The sequence below is a fragment of the Henckelia pumila genome, chromosome 1 (assembly GCF_033568475.1).
Source record: "Henckelia pumila isolate YLH828 chromosome 1, ASM3356847v2, whole genome shotgun sequence".
NCBI classification, from domain to species: Eukaryota; Viridiplantae; Streptophyta; class Magnoliopsida; order Lamiales; family Gesneriaceae; genus Henckelia; species Henckelia pumila.
In genome coordinates this window covers 167,767,769-167,785,006 of record NC_133120.1, presented here as the reverse complement: position 1 = coordinate 167,785,006, position 17,238 = coordinate 167,767,769, and the positions used below count along the sequence as shown (strand labels likewise).

Below are 17,238 nucleotides of genomic sequence, written 5' to 3'. Positions count from 1 at the left end.
TTTAGTTTTAGGGGTACAGACTACTTGATCAATGTATTCAAATTAGAAAAATATTGCTAGATGTACACCTTGGTTTATATCCTTACTTAAAATTTTTCTAATTTTCCTCATTAATTTCCCTCATTAATTGCAAAATATCAATGATAAGAAATAAATATCTAGTTAATCAAGGAAAGTTTTATAATTATAAAGAAGTGTGTAAACCAAGGTGTACACTGAGATGTACATCTAGCATTTCTCTTCAAATTATCGCTTAACACAAGTCAAGACCAGAAACGAATAATGGATTGACATACTGTAACATTATATATATATCATCTATGAAAAGAGATAAATAAAAACTGAATATATACCGTGCAAAGCACGAAAAATATACATGTGTTATTATATTTAATTATATATCCATTAATCTCACCTTTTTAAGTATATATAATCGTACATATATAAAAAGAATTATCTCGCATTTTAATTTGTTTTTTGAACTAATTTTTCGCTGATAGCCTGATAGGTATACCATGTGTTCTTGTTCCAAAAGTTTCTGAAAGGTAACTAAAGTACTAAACATATGTAAACAATTTATTATTATTATTATTATTATTATTATTATTATTATTATTATATAACGTACATCTTCAACGTAACCATGCACGCTCTTAGCATATGTCAAATTGTTAACTATATATTTAAAATTTTCGGTTCATCATTAATTCAAATTATATATTATATATATGTATAAACCATGCATATATCCATACTCATTTCATGATTGCTATAATTTTAACAATCCTTAGCATGATGATGCAATATAATCCAGTACTACTTCAATGATCATGAATTTAAGCCTTAATTGGTTTGTTTATGCTGATGCACGTATATATATAAATTATACAAGCTAGCTACGTATTAAAGCCGACCTGAAATCTCGAATCGATCTGTCTTCGGGAATTCGATCAATTTTTAACGACAATGAAAAGAAGCGATATCGCATCGATCGATCGAGTATTAATTATGATCAGAATTAATAACACAACAATCTAGAACATACCTTAATATTATAAAGGCATTTTTATTAATTATAATAAGTTTGCTATCTTTAATCAGATAGCTAGGTAGCTAGATCAACCAATAACATATTAATTATTCAATCAATAACATATTAATTAATTAATTCCACTTAAATAATTAAGCACTTAGCACATAACTAGAACCCAAGAAAGCCTAGCTAGCTAGCTAGCTACATGGGCTCTTCTTTCTTAACAGAAGCAGCTGCGAATGCTTTCGGGGCGGAAACTGGAACACCAGTAGGTTCCTGCTTCACCCCACCTTGTTCAGGCTTCACAATATTGACAGCAACAGAACATGGTTTGGTCTCACTCTTTACGGGATTCGGTTTCGAAAATGGTGACACATTCTTCGCTCCAGAACGCCCACTGCAACATGAACTCCTATTCATTTCAGCAACTTCAAATATTTCAATATCAGAGATTCTTTTCTTTCTTTTTGTAGTCATGCAAAGATATATGGCATATTTATAGTTGAAGAAAGATATTGGTCTTTTCATTTGTCTTCCACCGTTCATTAATAACACAACAGATAATAAATACATACATTAATACCCTATATTCAACAATTCATGACTCCTTAATTACTCTTACAAATTTGACTTTTGAGTTACTAAAGAAACGAATCGATACCGTCGATCTAATTATCAATCAACCTTGTGGATATATATCAATCAGTTGGCTTTTAAAATTCATATATATTATAAATAATAAATAACAAATGATGTGTGAAAAACGGTTAAGTCGATGCTACCTGCAGGGTAGTGCCCTGCGAGTGACGTGGCAGCGTGGGGCCCACTGATTTTAACCAATCATGACGTGTAAGGGCACTACCCTGCAGGTAGCATCGACTTAACCGTGAAAAACATATACTCGATCGTATTCTAAAACCATTCCATGTAATTAAGTTAATTTTATTTTTTTGGTTAAAAATAGTTTTTTTAATGCATACATCGATCATCGCTAATTAATTTGTACGCAATTTTATGTGGATATATATATCATTATCTCTTGGAAAACAAAAATATTTACATACACGTAAATGATTATGTACGTTGGAAAGCAAATCATGCATATATTAATTGTGAATATTTATTAAATATATATTTCATACAGAATGTTTCGTCTGATCTCCGAAAAAAGATAACTTATTAGATGCTCATCTTGGAACAGAAAAATTATGATTGAAAGCCTTCATTAATATTTCTTTAACTTTTTTTATAAAAAAAAACTTTTATTTAGTTTGCTTATTATAAATTCTTTTATTCAATTCGATTTGTTTGGTTTTAGGCGTGAAAATCGTCTGTTCGAGATTTGGTCGAAAACAGTATCGGTTAGTTGATTCGATCGATTTGGTCGAAAGCAAGCTAAGGGCATGCAGCAAAGTTAGACGTGAAAGAGACTAAACAATTTTGAATAGATTAAACCATAAAATAAACTTTATTATAAGATCATATAACTAATTAACTAATACCTCAATGTAAAGGTATATTCATATCAACAACAGCGCTAATTAACTTTGATTATTGATATTCCATTAATTATATATAAGCACTAAACACATGATATCTAGAACTTAAGAAAACCAGCAACGACCTTCACATACTCTTCTTTCTCCATAGAAACAACCACTTTCGACTTCGTTGTTGACGTATAGGACGCCACCACACCAACTTTGCTGCCCTTAGCTTGCTTCTTCATCACAGCAGCAGAAACTTTTGTCTTTGTCTTTGTGGGGTACGTGACATTCTTCCCTTTATTCACAACCTCTTGTTTCTTGCGAGCCGCAGCCGCTTTTGGGGTCGGCGCATATGATGTTAGGGGAACAATCTTTTTGCCATGAGCTCCCTTCTTCTCTACTTGCTTAGCCTTGGCATTCGGGGCAGCACAACATATTAGCTTCGGCTGCGCCTTTATGGGATATGATAGATATGATGAGCACTCACTGTTGGATCCAGAAAATCCACTGCAAAAGTTGCCTATATAATCGTCCATTTCAGTGATGTTTTGATGTGTTGCATGCCAAAGATGAAATATTTATAGTTGAATACTACTCTTAGAATTTAACTGTTGAGTTACTAAAGAAATGAATCGATACCGTCTAATTATCAACCTTGTGGATATATGTCAATTAGTTGGCTTTTAAAATTCATTTCTGAATAATAAAATATCAAGTGACGTGTGAAAAACATATACTCGATCGTATTCTAAAACCATTCCATGTAATTAAATTAATTTATTTTTGTTAAAAATAGTTTTTTTAAAGCATATATCGATCATCGCTAATTAATTTGTACGCAATTTTACGTGGATATATCATTATCTCTTGAAAGACAATAAATATTTACATACACGTACGTAAATGATTAAGTACGTTGGAAGGCAAACTAAAATAACATAACTATAATATCATGCATATATATATATACATATATATATATTGTGAATATTTATTAAATATTTCATGAAGAATGTTTCTGTTGAAGTATACTTCTATCAGATTGAATGGGAATAGAGAAGAGATCGGATCGACTAGTACAGATTAGATGAGCTCGGTGTTCAGATAAGTTCATGGTCCAGATCGAATACTGGGATCAGATCGATGTGATGGTCAGATGAGTCTTCGGATGAGTTCATGTAGATAGATTGCTCGAGTATTGTGACTTGGTTAAAAGTCAGATGGAGTTTCCGTAAAGCGGAAAGCTTGCAGGCAGATCGATGCAGATCGAAGTACAAGAGTAGATCAGACTGATGAATGAAGGCTTATAGGGTTGGACCATGTTGACTTTATAATTGGGCCGTAAGTTACTGTTGACCTAAAATCCAAGATGAAAGTCGGTGTAATTTTCTATATAAGCAGATGGAAGATAGCCGCAACGAACATAACAGAAAATCAAAATTCTTCAAAATATAATCGTCCATTTCAGTGATGTTTAGATGTGTTGCATGCCAAAGATGAAATATTTATAGTTGAGTATTAGTCTTTAATAGAAAGGAATCAGATTTAGTTTTTGAATTTTCAAATTTCAAATTTCCTTGACCAATTCGGTGACTTAGTCTAACGAATTCCTTGTCCAAGTTTAGGAATTTGTTTGTAATTGTGTGAGTAATGTGTATATATTTACATTGTTGAAATTGAAATGAGAATAGACTAACACAATTCCATCAATTTATATCTCTTTAGTCTTTTCATTTGTCTTCGCACTACAAAAATTCTTTGGTTTTAGCCACGCCCAAAACCAAATTTAACCACGGTTTTAGCCACGGTTTTTGAAACCGTGGTTAAATCAACCGTTGCTAAGGTTAACAACGGTTTTTTAAAAACCGTGGTTAATTTAGCAACGGTTTTGAAAAAACCGTGGTTAAATTACCAACGGATTTCTAGGAAACCGTGGCTAAATTAACAATGGTTTTATAAAAACCGTGGTTAAATTAACCACGGTTGTTAAAAAACCGTGGCTAATTTAGCAACGTTTTTTTAAAAAACCGTGGTTGATTAACCACGGTTTTTTTAAAACCGTTGGTAATTTGGGCCACAATTTTTGTCAAACCGTGGCTAAATTAACAACGGTAGATAAAAACCGTGGTTAAATTAACCACGGTTTTTATAAAACCGTAGGTAATTCTACCACAGTTTTTAAAAAACCGTTGGTAATTTAGCCACAGTGTTTCTCAAACCGTGGTTAAATTACCAACGGTAGCTTAAAACCATGGTTATTATTACCAACGGTTTAAAAACACCGTGGTTAAGATAACCACGATTTTTTAAAAATTCGTGGTTAAGATAACCACGATTTTTGAATAAACCGTGGTTATTTTTACCACGGTATTAAATAATCCGTGGTTATTGTATCCACGGTTTTTTTAAAATCCGTGGTTAAAATAACCACGGTTTTTGGGGAAACCGTGGTTATTTTAACCACGAATTTTTAAAAAACCGTGGTTTAAACAACCGCGGTATTAAAAAACCGTAGTTCTTTTATCCACGATTTTTTTAAATAACCATGGCTAATTTATTAGCGAAATTTAAATAAAACCGTTGTAAAATTAGCCACGGTATAATTTTTCAAAATACCGTAAAGATCATCAAAAAAGTTATCCACGATATAATGATTTCAAAATACCATAAAGATTAACCAAAAATTAGTTATTTCTGACACATACTGACCGCAATCACCATTATTTTTTAACGTCGTCGAATAACATGAATATTTAACCTCACTAAATGACCACAATATTAGACAACATATGAAACAACTATACTGTTCAATCTATTAGTCACGTAAAAGAAATCCCAACATTAGTTCAAACTCCAAACATACTGACCATATATGTGCTCACATATTCCGCATGTGTACATCAATTACAGTATGACGAATTATTCAATCTCAAAATTCAATAAACGAAGTATGAAATGTATTTGAATACCTAGTACTGCTGAAAAGGAACTGGAGCTGGCAGATATATCCTGGAACCAATGAAAAGAAAAATAAAAAGAAAGTAATACAAATTAAGCTCGTACATGCAAGTTCTATTCGAAAAAGTCTACAATCTTGTAGACATGAAGTTGTTTTTATTGAAGCATTAATTTCATCATCCATATTAATTCTATATGAAAAACTAAGCATAACATTGAACGCAATATATCAAAAACTACGGACAAAAGCAAGGAATACAAGTACTCACAGTTTTGACGCACAACCTACTTGACATCCTTCTTAAATAAAAAAACTACGAAATCACAGCCTGTATAAAAGAAACAACCGGATCCCTTAAAAACATGGTAAACCTGAAAAAGACATTGGACGCAATAGATCAGAAACTACATACAAAAGCAAGGGATACAGGTACGCACAGTTTTCTTGATACAAGAGAGAACTAAGGTATTCTGATAAAAGTAAAAGTAAAATATTTTTAAGTTTGTCTTACCATTGTTTTCCTGTGCGTATGGATATGATAACACGACAAATAAATACTATAAACTATTTCAAGACAAGAGTCCTATGATTATTTCATGAATTATGATTCACCTACTTGACATCCTTCCTAGCTACATAATAAATAATCAAATCCCATACTCTATAAAAAAACACAATCGGAACCCTGAAAAAATAAGCAAATTTGAAGGGGAAGCATGATATTAATAACTAATTACCGGTAAAAAAGATATAAATATTAAATCCATCATACCTTTCTGCCTATGGTAGGAGATCGAAACATAACCACATGTTATTCCACTTCTCATTGTCTCACAAATCATCGGCTACCTGAAGCATTAATGAAATCCCAAATATCATAAAACAATTTACTATTCGACATAGATCTCACACCATCGAAAACATACATACGTTAAGTAAACCAAAAGTTTTGGAAAATACTAATATAAGAACGAGGATGCAATTGTTATAGGACGATTAAAAATTTTTAATTCATTTGTATCTCAATCAATTTAAATAATGTAATGGAATTCATGGTTAGGTCCTAAGTTTATATCTTACAAATAAGCACACAACCAATTTCAAACTAATTTCGAACTAATGTTTAGTAAATACGTAATCTATATTTTTCAACTCATTCCTCCATTATCTACATTCACCCATTATGCACATGATCAATAGCATCCAATGACACCGTTCAAAATGTAATGTCACGACCAGAAGCCAAGCAGATGGCTTGAAATAAAATATCATGCATCCTTGTATGATTGTATGGATGCCAATTAAAGAAGGGGTAACATTTCTTGTTCTATCTATATATTAACAACTATAAATTGGTAGGCCTGAAATCCGGCCTTATCCTATCACTTTAATATCATCACGCCAAGTGCGCTTAATTAACTTCTTGAAGATCTCGTGAATTTTAACACCAAAATCTGGTGTATTATATTTTGTCAAGCATAAGGAATGAACATGATCAGTACCTTACACAACATCTCTGTATAAATTAAATAGGATTATCATGAGTATTATTCCCCTTTTTTCACCATGTACCATGAAACCATCCCAAACTGGTGCCTTTTATTTTTCTCCAATTAACTTCGATGATTTCAAATTTTTAATACACTACAACCACCCAAAAACTTATAGTCTTCCCAATTGGATAATTAAATATCCAAATATTTCATTATTAAATCAAATAAATCGAATCTGAAATATATGTAACAACTCACCAAACTTAAATCCCTCATTTTAGAATAAAAGACCTCAAATAAGCCTCTAATATACCATATAGAGCAGCCGGACATCTAAATAACAGAAAAGTAACCTCTCGTTGAAGTATAAGTCATGCACAAAATCAAAAATTGCATAGGTGCAATAAAATTCTATCCTTCATAATTATGTAAATGTGCACTTTCCTAGTATAACCAAATATGTAGCAATTTTAGCAGATCAAGTGCATAATATGCAAAAAAGTTGAACTCTTTATTTTCGGGTCCTCGAATGATACTGATCCGCCACGGTGCTCCCAGTTCTTGATAATTCGTATCCTATTATATTATAATAATCTATTTTGAGATAGTGGCAAAATAAATCCTGAAGTATGAGAAATGCTCAAAATTCAAACCAAACTCATAGAATCTACTTAATTCCCCGTAAATATATTTTGAATTAAGTTTGAAAAACACGAAAATATGTTGAACCCAAGCATTTTTCATTATGTTGAATTTTGTCTTTAGTGTTGGATAATTAAATATCCAAAATTTTTATACTCTAATCTAACACATATAAATACCCAAATATTTCATCATTAAATCAAACAAATCGAATGTGAAATATATGTAACAACTCACCAAACTTAAATCCCTAATTTTAAAATAAATGACCTGAAATAAGCCTCTAATATACCATATAGAGCAGCCGAACTTCTAAATAACGTTGGTCCTCGGAACTGGCGGCGACGGCGACGGCATCTGACGGAGAAACAAGCGGTGTCCGGGAACTGGGTTTCAATACAAAATCTTGAAACCGTGCAAAAAGGGTGTTGAAAGACTGTCCTCAGAGAGAGGTTTCCAAAACTACTCTCGGATCTTAATTTGGTTTACCAACGGTGGAGTAATCGGCATTGGAAGTGAACATGAATAGTGAGTGATTGGGAAATATGGAGGAGAGAAAGAAGCAGAAGAGGGAAACGTGAGAGGGAAATGTGAAATGAATTGTGTTGGCAATGGCGCGTTGTTTTTTAATATCTAAGTGTTGTGTTCAAAAAATTTTGGTTTTTATTTCACCAATTTTTTGTCAATAAATATTTTTAATTGTAATAAATAATGTGCACATTCGATCCAATTGCAGAAATTAATACAGCAATTGACGTTGAAATTATATAAAGCTTTTAAATTTAAATGTAACATATCTGAAATATTTTTAATTACAAAACAAATTTAAAAAACACAAACTTTCCGTAAAAAAAAACAGTGTAAATTATATATCTTTGACATATATTGACAAATATAATTTTTTTTAAAAATAAATGTAATACAATAATTTATAGGGGTGGAATCGGGTCGGGACCCGTCCCTTAATCCTCTTACATGATTATCATCCCAATAAGAATTGAGATATTTTTTTCTTCCGATACCTCATCCGAGAAGTGTCGGGACCCGAATATTTGTTCGGGATCCCGTCGGGTTGGAAGAGAGTAATCACGAATAATATTTTTTAAAAAAATATTTCTATGAAAATATTTTTAAGAAAAAAATTTATGAAGAAACTCAAATAAGTTAAAATTTCTTTGTATATACACATTAAAAACTAAAATATCTTCTTAATACATTTCTTTATTTTGCATGTATTTATTTTATTTTTGTGAGTTTTGTTAGTGTTTTATATTTTGTGCATGCATTGTACTATCTTGGTTGAACTTTATAGAAAACTAAAGCATTTTTTGAATCAATTATGCGGAAATAACGCGCGCGCGCGAGATATCATTACTCTCGCGCGCGCAAAAGAAATCTACAGAGAGTTTGATGGAATCCGCGCCCGCGCTAGGTCGCCACCTCGCGCGCGCGCCGCTTATCATTCCAGAGGAGAAGGAAGAGCACCGCGCGCGCGCGAGGCTCTTCCTCGTGCGCGCGCATCAAAGATTTTCAGAGGAACACAAATTGCAACGCGCGCGCGCGAGGCTCTTCCTCGCGCGCGCGCGGCATAAAAGTCCAGAGAATCCCAAATGGCACCGCGTGCGCGCGAGGATCTTTCTCGCACGCGCGCAGCATAAAATTTCAGGGCCTCGAATCCAGTCACGCGCGCACGCGAGACACCTTCTCGCGCGCGCGCGAGAGGCGCAGAGTGAAAGTTAAAAAAACGGGACTCTTGCTATAATCCCATCCTCTTCTTCATTTTTCTCTTTCTCTCCCACCAAACCCTAAATCCCCAATTCCCTACTCTCCAATTCCTCCATAAATTCTTGTCAGAATTGTCCGTATTTTGCAGATTCTTGGAGTTTATCATCGCAATTCAAGTTTGGGTCCGCCAATTTATGTCAGAATCCTCCTATTTTGCGTTCCTAACCACCACGCCGCCGTTCACCGCCACCGCCACCTATCACCGCCTCTGATTCCAGCCGCCCTCCACCATGTCAGCCAAACGATTCCGTTCGTTCGGCCCCGCCGCCGCTAGCTCATCCTACTCCGCTGCACTCTCCAATCGGTTCGTCTCTCGTGAAGCCCAAGAGAGGTACGAAAATGCTAGACTCAATCGCAATCCTATTGCTGAGCTTGGTTTATCTTTGGACTGTAATGATTTTGTCGCTTTGGGGATTAATAAGAGAAAATGAAATGTCTTTTGCAAAGTGCCCGAACCCGCCATTGTTCCGGTGGTTCGGGAATTTTATGCTAATGCCCCTGTTTTGGTGGGAGGAGTTGGATGCAAAACACATCGCCCTCGTATAAACATGTTCTTCTTTCGCCGTAATTGGTGGTCAATGGGCAAAAACTTCCTGTGGTTGTCGAACCACGACGTCTTACCACTGTGCACAAGGGTGAACGCTTCCGAATCAAACATGCAATGAGGGCATGCTTGTTTCCCGGCTGTGCTCCAACCGGAAAGCATCGCATAAGTTGGGAAATCACTTATGGTCCACAACAATGATGCTCTCATCATTCATATAACCATTTTGCAGTCTACGATACATCCATCCTTTGTCCGTGTGATTCATATTTTCCTACCATAATCAAAGGAAGGAGATATTCTTTAATGCTTATAACAATCATATTTATAATTATATATATATATATATATATATGTATGTATTCATTAATCGTTACCATTATAATATATATTATCCTAGTCTTATTTCATAGTTGTATTTTTTACAAATAGCTTGTTTTATAAATTATACAAGATTAATTATAGCTTTGATAAAATTTAATATATCATGCCAAAAATAATTTTTTTAAAATTTATATACTATCTATTTTATATTACAATAAATATCAATTGAAAATTGTATGTTAAAATATATATATAATGTTCGTAAATTTAATTTGGGTTTGCCATATATATATATATAATCAACATGAAATCATTAATGTAACTAATTCACTAAATAATTAAATAAAAACATCCAAATTCATCATGAATTAAATCTACAAAAATAAAAGCTGAATATTTTTACGTACTTACTTCACCGGATTTATAAAAGCTGAAATTATACTTACAGCTAGTTTTATTTCATAGTTGTATTTTTTTACAAATATTCTTGTTTTATAAATCAAACAAATTTTTTTATTAAAAAAAAATTCAATCATCTAAATCCATTAAAAATAAGCTAAATAATGGTATATATAGTTACGTTGTTTCAAATTAAGGAGAAACATATATATATAGATATATACTTCGTGAAATCATTAGATAATTAAATCAAAGAAAAATACAAATTCATCAATAATTAAATCTAGAAAAATAAAAGCTGAATTTTATATACTTACTTCACCAGATCACGGACAATGGCTTCCGATCCGAAATTGGGTTCGACGGAACAAGTTTTTTTTTAAAAAAAAATAGGTATTGGAAGAATTCATCAAATACGAGGATTCCGGATCTACTCTCCGATCTAAATTTTTATTGAGGACAAAGAAATTACTGACGGTCAAAAGTAGTGAAATTTGGAAGAAATAAAATGAAGTAATCGAAGACGTATGTCTGGATCGAGAAAGATAGAGGTTGCAGATATAATTGCTATTTTAACCATGGTTTTTTTAAAATCGTGGTTAAATAGCCACGGTTTTGAAAACACCGTGGCTAAAAATAACCACGGTTTTTAAACCATGGTTAACTCCAAACCGTGGCTAAATAACCACGGTTTTTAAAAAACCGTGGTTAAATTTATCCACGGTTTTTTTAAACCGTGTCTAAATAGCCACAGTTTTAACCACGATTTTAAAAACCGTGGCTACTTAGCCACGGTTTTTTTAAAATCGTGGGTATAAATTAACCACGTTTTTAAAAATCGTGGTTAGGATAAAAACCGTGGCTATTTAGCCACGATTTTTTTAAAACCGTGGGTATAAATTAAACACGGTTTTGTAAAATCGTGGTTAAATTAACCACGATTTTAAAATCATTGCTATTTTAGCCACGGGTTTTTAAAAACCGTTGCTACAATAGCCACGGTTTTAAAACCGTGGTTACATAACCACTGTTTTATTAAAACCGTGGCTATTTTGCCACGGATTATATGAACCGTGGCTAAAATTAACCACGGTTTTAAAAAAACCGTGGCTAAATAAATAATTTTTTTGTAGTGGATCGGTCATTAAAATTAATTGATTGATATTTATTAATATAATTAATTAATCAAGAATATCGATTATTATTTAGTAATTAGTAACAGCAAATATGTATGTATGTATGTACTCAATGTTACAATATGTTTTCTTTTTTTCTTTTTTTTTGAGAGGAACAATATGTATTCCTTATGATTAATGCATGCATGAATGATAATCAAAATTTTAGAAACTCTTATGTATTTATTAGGTAGTCGTATGTGGTACAATTGGTACGTTAGATCATATTTATACAGGCACCACCTTTGACATAGATTTAACGGTGTACATTTATCAATAAATGTGGACTTAATTATTTTTAGTGGACCCCGCATGTATTGATAAATGAGAACATTTAGATCTATCATGGGGGTAATGTCTATAAAGGTAGGTTGAAATGAACCTGGTACAAATGATGAGCAATTCAATGATTCATTAATGGTAAATTTACGGGTGACATTTTAAAACTTCTACTTTATTTCAAGACTGTTGTACACAATGGCTGTGAGGACCTTGATTCTAATCATCAAATCAAAATAAATCATTCAAATAATCCACAGGAGTCTGGACAAAAGGTAAGAATTTTTTTTAAAAGGCATGCCCGGACCCTGTGCACACATCTGTGCACTGGTCCGTGCATTAACCTGAAGAGTACACGGACCCCGTGCCACCTCCGGGTCCGGTCCATGCATCCAAAATAAACTAAAAGTCCAATTCTCTGTTTTGGGCACGGACTCTGTGCACCCTCCGTGCTCGGGTCCGTGCCTAACTTTTCAAAGACAAAATTTTCCAACCTCGGATCGAACCCATCCGGATCCATGCACGGACCAAGGCACGGGGTCCGTGCATGAACAAATATCGACCATTTCAAAAAGCGTAGGTACACGGACCCCCACACGGACGTGGCACGGGGTCCGTGCCCTGCTACACCAGCAAAATAAAAGGCAGATAGCAGAACGCGCAACTCCATTCCAACTCCAATATACATAATTCAACATGCATAAACCCATATATACAACTCATATCAAAACAGTACAAGATAGTTCTACAGCTGATCAACTATTCGGTAAGTAGAACCTGCATCAGATTCTAAGTTCTCCAATTCAAATACAACAATACAAAAAAAGATACACCATGTTCGAAATACAAAGTTCGACTTCTAAACCAAGTCCTCACTTCAATCGTCACAATCCTAGTCTAGTCATGCTTGTCTCTGACTCGAACATGCCCCACCTGTTTCCAAGCACACATACAAAGACAAGACAACAGCCGGATAACTCCGGTGAAAATAACATTCCCAGTAAAAGAGACAAAATAGGCAATATCAAATAGTATATCAAAAGATACATCCACAACCCGACATGTACTTCCACGTAGTGTATCAACCACATGAATAACAATAACTCATTTTGAAATGCAATAAAATACAATGCATGTCTTTGGGGTTCAAAATTATCTAATCAGATAATCAAAGAATTTTGTTTCTAGATTAGGATCCTGAGGCCGAGATATATCACCGCGATCTCATCGACTTTCCCGATCGAGATAAATGCGGCATATCTCGCTCCTCTAGACTTTGGAGCATTATAGAGAGTTAGTCGGGTCACTGCAGTTTGTCTCAACTACATATGCCCCTCAACTATAATCCCCAAATCGTCTAATTCGAACTATGAACAATCATTGGTTCAATATGTATGCATATGATAATCTTAATACATTTAAGAAATTCAACTCAATGCATTTAATCAACCTAAACAGGTAATCATGCATGTATGTGATTTAGAGACTCGTGAATCAATCGAAACACGAGTATTCATCCCTTATCCAATCGATATCGTCTTTTACCTCTTCTTTGATTCGACGTAGCTGCAATCCGGACAAGCTACAAGAACAAGAATTCTAATCAGAATCCATTCAATCGTAAGTCAACGATTAAAGTAAACTCTTTACCAATACTCGATCAAATCTTCAACGATTCGGATTCTACGAACTCTGAACTCCACGATTTTCAACCAAATTTGAACGGAGATAAATAAAATTCAATATCAATCAATCCAATTCAAATCAATCCCAAAACTCAATCAAACTCCAAAAATCCGAAAATCTCAAACCGGTTACATAACAGCTATATATTCGACTAACCGGAAATACAAACATCAATATAACAATTCCTACAACTCACAACAACAATAATCCTTCCAATCCAATCCATTTCCAACAAATCCCAAAACCCAAATTATCGAATTAAGCCTAAAAAAATCATAACAAATTCGAACGACGTTTTTTTTCGATCCGACTTCAAATATACAATCTATCCTAGCTCAAGAACGATATATCCAAAAATAATCAAATTCTAACAACATCCAAAAATCTAAGTGTAACCGATCGAAGAAAAACTTACGGTACAACGGAGTTCTTGCAGCCGTGATCGCGAATATACCTTCAGATTGAAATTCTATCGGACGGATCGAGCACGAAAAGAAATCAGAAAGCTCAAAGGGGTGTTAATGGTGGAGTCGGCGTGAAGGAGAAGAAGAAATGGGAAGAAGATGATGACTCACGCCTACACCCCCTTAAATATCAAGTGAAAATGGTCAAATTGCATTTTGATCCCTGAATTCCTCAAAAATTGCAATTCGGTCTCTGATCAAATATCAATTAAATCCTCAAATTTCTTAATCTCCGATAATCTCAATTAATCTCATATAATCTCGATTAGTCTAATTTTGGGGTGTTACAGTGGCGGAGCTACATGGTCCCGAAAGTAGGCGATCGCCTCCCTGAAATTCTAAAAAAATTTAGTACTATATATATAATATTTTTTAAAAATACAAATTTTAATGAGTGATCCTATATGTACAATAAAATTTGTACATCAAATCTTACGACATAAAAAATTCAACAAGAATTTAATTTATCAAAATCTCACGATACATTAAATACAATATCTCGCGATAGTAAAATTTCACGATATTATTGGTGTAAATATCATTGTACACGATATTTGTTGTATCTTTAGCATTTTACAATTTTAATTGTACAACCTTCTCCTCAATAACAAAAGAGTCACATCTATCTTGACTATCACTGAAAAAAGATCATTTTAACTAATATCGTTTTGAAAGATTTTATGAAATGACAGATTTTCAGAGATTTAAACATATATCCTTTTAACTGGATGAACACAAATTTTTTGTCATGTATAGCATGTTTTGATCCATCAAATTCATTTTTTTTACTTATTATAAGAAAAATTATTTCAATTTGCTCAGGTTTATCATCTGATTTCTTTTTAATAGAGTTAGCGCGTCTTGAGCACCAACATCATACATTTATTTGAGATATGAAGTATCAATCAATTTTCTGATTTCGCAGAAATTAATAGCGAGATTGATAAAAGGATTGTTTAATATAAATACATCAATTATTTCATTTGATATATTTACTTTGAAAATTGGCATTGTAATATATCCGTTGTAACTGCAATTGTAGAGAGCGTTTTTTGAGTATTGAAAATTATTAAAACATCACTTTGTAATCGGCTGAAATATGATCAAATAATTATTTGGTACCTTATGTGTTTGATACAGTTGATAAGGAAATATAATTCATTATTTTCAAAGCATGAAATTTAGGAGAGTTTTATTGTAAAAAAAAAACATATAAAGTTAATATATGATATTTATTGTACAATTTTTTAAATCTATTAAATTCGCCCCCTCTGATCGAAAATTCTAGGTACGCCACTAGTTGTACATAATATACATACTAAAAGCACACTCATTAGTACGTATGTGATACAATAAATGATATATATATACTAGCTACAGGATACACGGGTTGCCTGGATAGTCTAATATTTGAATATAATCAAGTGATGTCTTATATAATCAATTAGTATGATATATGATTTATTAGGATAAATTTACATAAATTCTAAGCTGGGGAAAAAGAAAAAAAAATTGAAATCGTGTGGAAGGATTGAGGATGGAGAATAAAAAAACTTGGGTGGGAAATGGTGTTTAGTACATGCCGCCCGCAGGGTACTACCCTGCGGGTGATGTGTAATCTCATGATTGGTCAAAATTAGTGGGTCTCATGTGGGTCCCACTAATTTCACCAATCATGAGCCGCCACGTCACCCGCAGGACACTATCCTACGGGTAGCATCTACTCAACCGGGAAATGGATAGTGGGGGAGGTTGGGTTTGGTCCAATCTTTGTTTTGCCCTTTTGATTTTAGATCACAAAAAAAAAAAAAAAATAGTGGCAATTTTGTCCGTTCACATTTTTAGCCAAATTCAATTTTTCTAGTGGCTTTGTGCATTATAATATAGTAAAGATAGTAAAACTAGTAAAGATATATGTATATATATATGAGTAAAATGTATTTTGGTACACGAACTATTGGTAAAATGTTATATTGGTACACGAACTATTGAAAATGGCTTAATTGGTACATGATCCAATTAAAAAGTCAATTTTACCCTTAATAGGAATTAATATTATATTTATTAATTTAAAAGAGTAAAATGTATTTTGGTACACGAACTATTGGTAAAATATCATATTGGTACACGAACTATTAAAAATGGGTTAATTGTTATATGATCCAATTAAAAGTTCAATTTTACTCTTAATAGGAATTAATATTATATTGATTAATTTTAAAATATCGTATTTATTTAAAAATTAATTATATATATAATGATAAACAATTGTTAAGTCAAATTATACAACAAATATTATAATATATGATATGATAAAAATATATATCACCGAAGTCTGTTGATCTTGTGTTTAAATGATTGAAACAAGCATAATCACCATTTTAGTTTTTCAAAATTTAATATAAAAATTTTTAACATTAAAAATTAAATCATGAAAAAACAAATATCACAGAAAAAAATCTCACTCATTATCTCAATTTACGTAGTTCTAATAACCCAAAATTTTTTTTACTCGATTTAATAATTTGTAATTTTATATTTTTTTACTCGCACTTAAATTATATATAAATAAATAAATATTTATTTAATTATTTTTTATCGTTATTAAATATAGTTTAGTCTTGCATATGATTTATTTATTGATTTTGTGATTTTATTATTATATAATTTATATAAATTTTTTTAAATGGATAATTATTTACATAGATAGCAAAAAATACCATTTTATTTTATATTATTAATATTTTAAAAATATAAATAATTTATTAATGAGTATAATATAAATATATTATAAAAATATTAAGATACTTATTTTTTATTATTTTTAAATTAATATAAATTTTAATTTACAATAAATAAAAATTAATTTAAAAAATAAAATGTACACTTAGTTGAATTTATTATTAAAAATAATTGAACTTAAAATAAATTACTAAAGGATAAATGAAACTTTTTAGTTAAATCATGT

General features: G+C 32.2%; 1 long non-coding RNA gene across 2 annotated transcripts; it reads right to left on the bottom strand.

Moving 5' to 3' along the window:
* Positions 1–5,310: 5,310 nt before the first annotated feature.
* LOC140876223 (uncharacterized) lies at positions 5,311–8,382 on the bottom strand. Of its 2 annotated transcripts, XR_012148713.1 has the most exons (4): positions 7,907–8,382; positions 6,252–6,328; positions 5,748–5,850; positions 5,311–5,529 (listed from the first exon to the last, which is right to left on the bottom strand). It is a non-coding gene; the product is annotated as an uncharacterized lncRNA (long non-coding RNA). The 2 variants fall into 2 exon arrangements; XR_012148712.1 differs by lacking the exon at positions 7,907–8,382 and having other exon boundaries at positions 6,252–6,583.
* Positions 8,383–17,238: the final 8,856 nt, after the last annotated feature.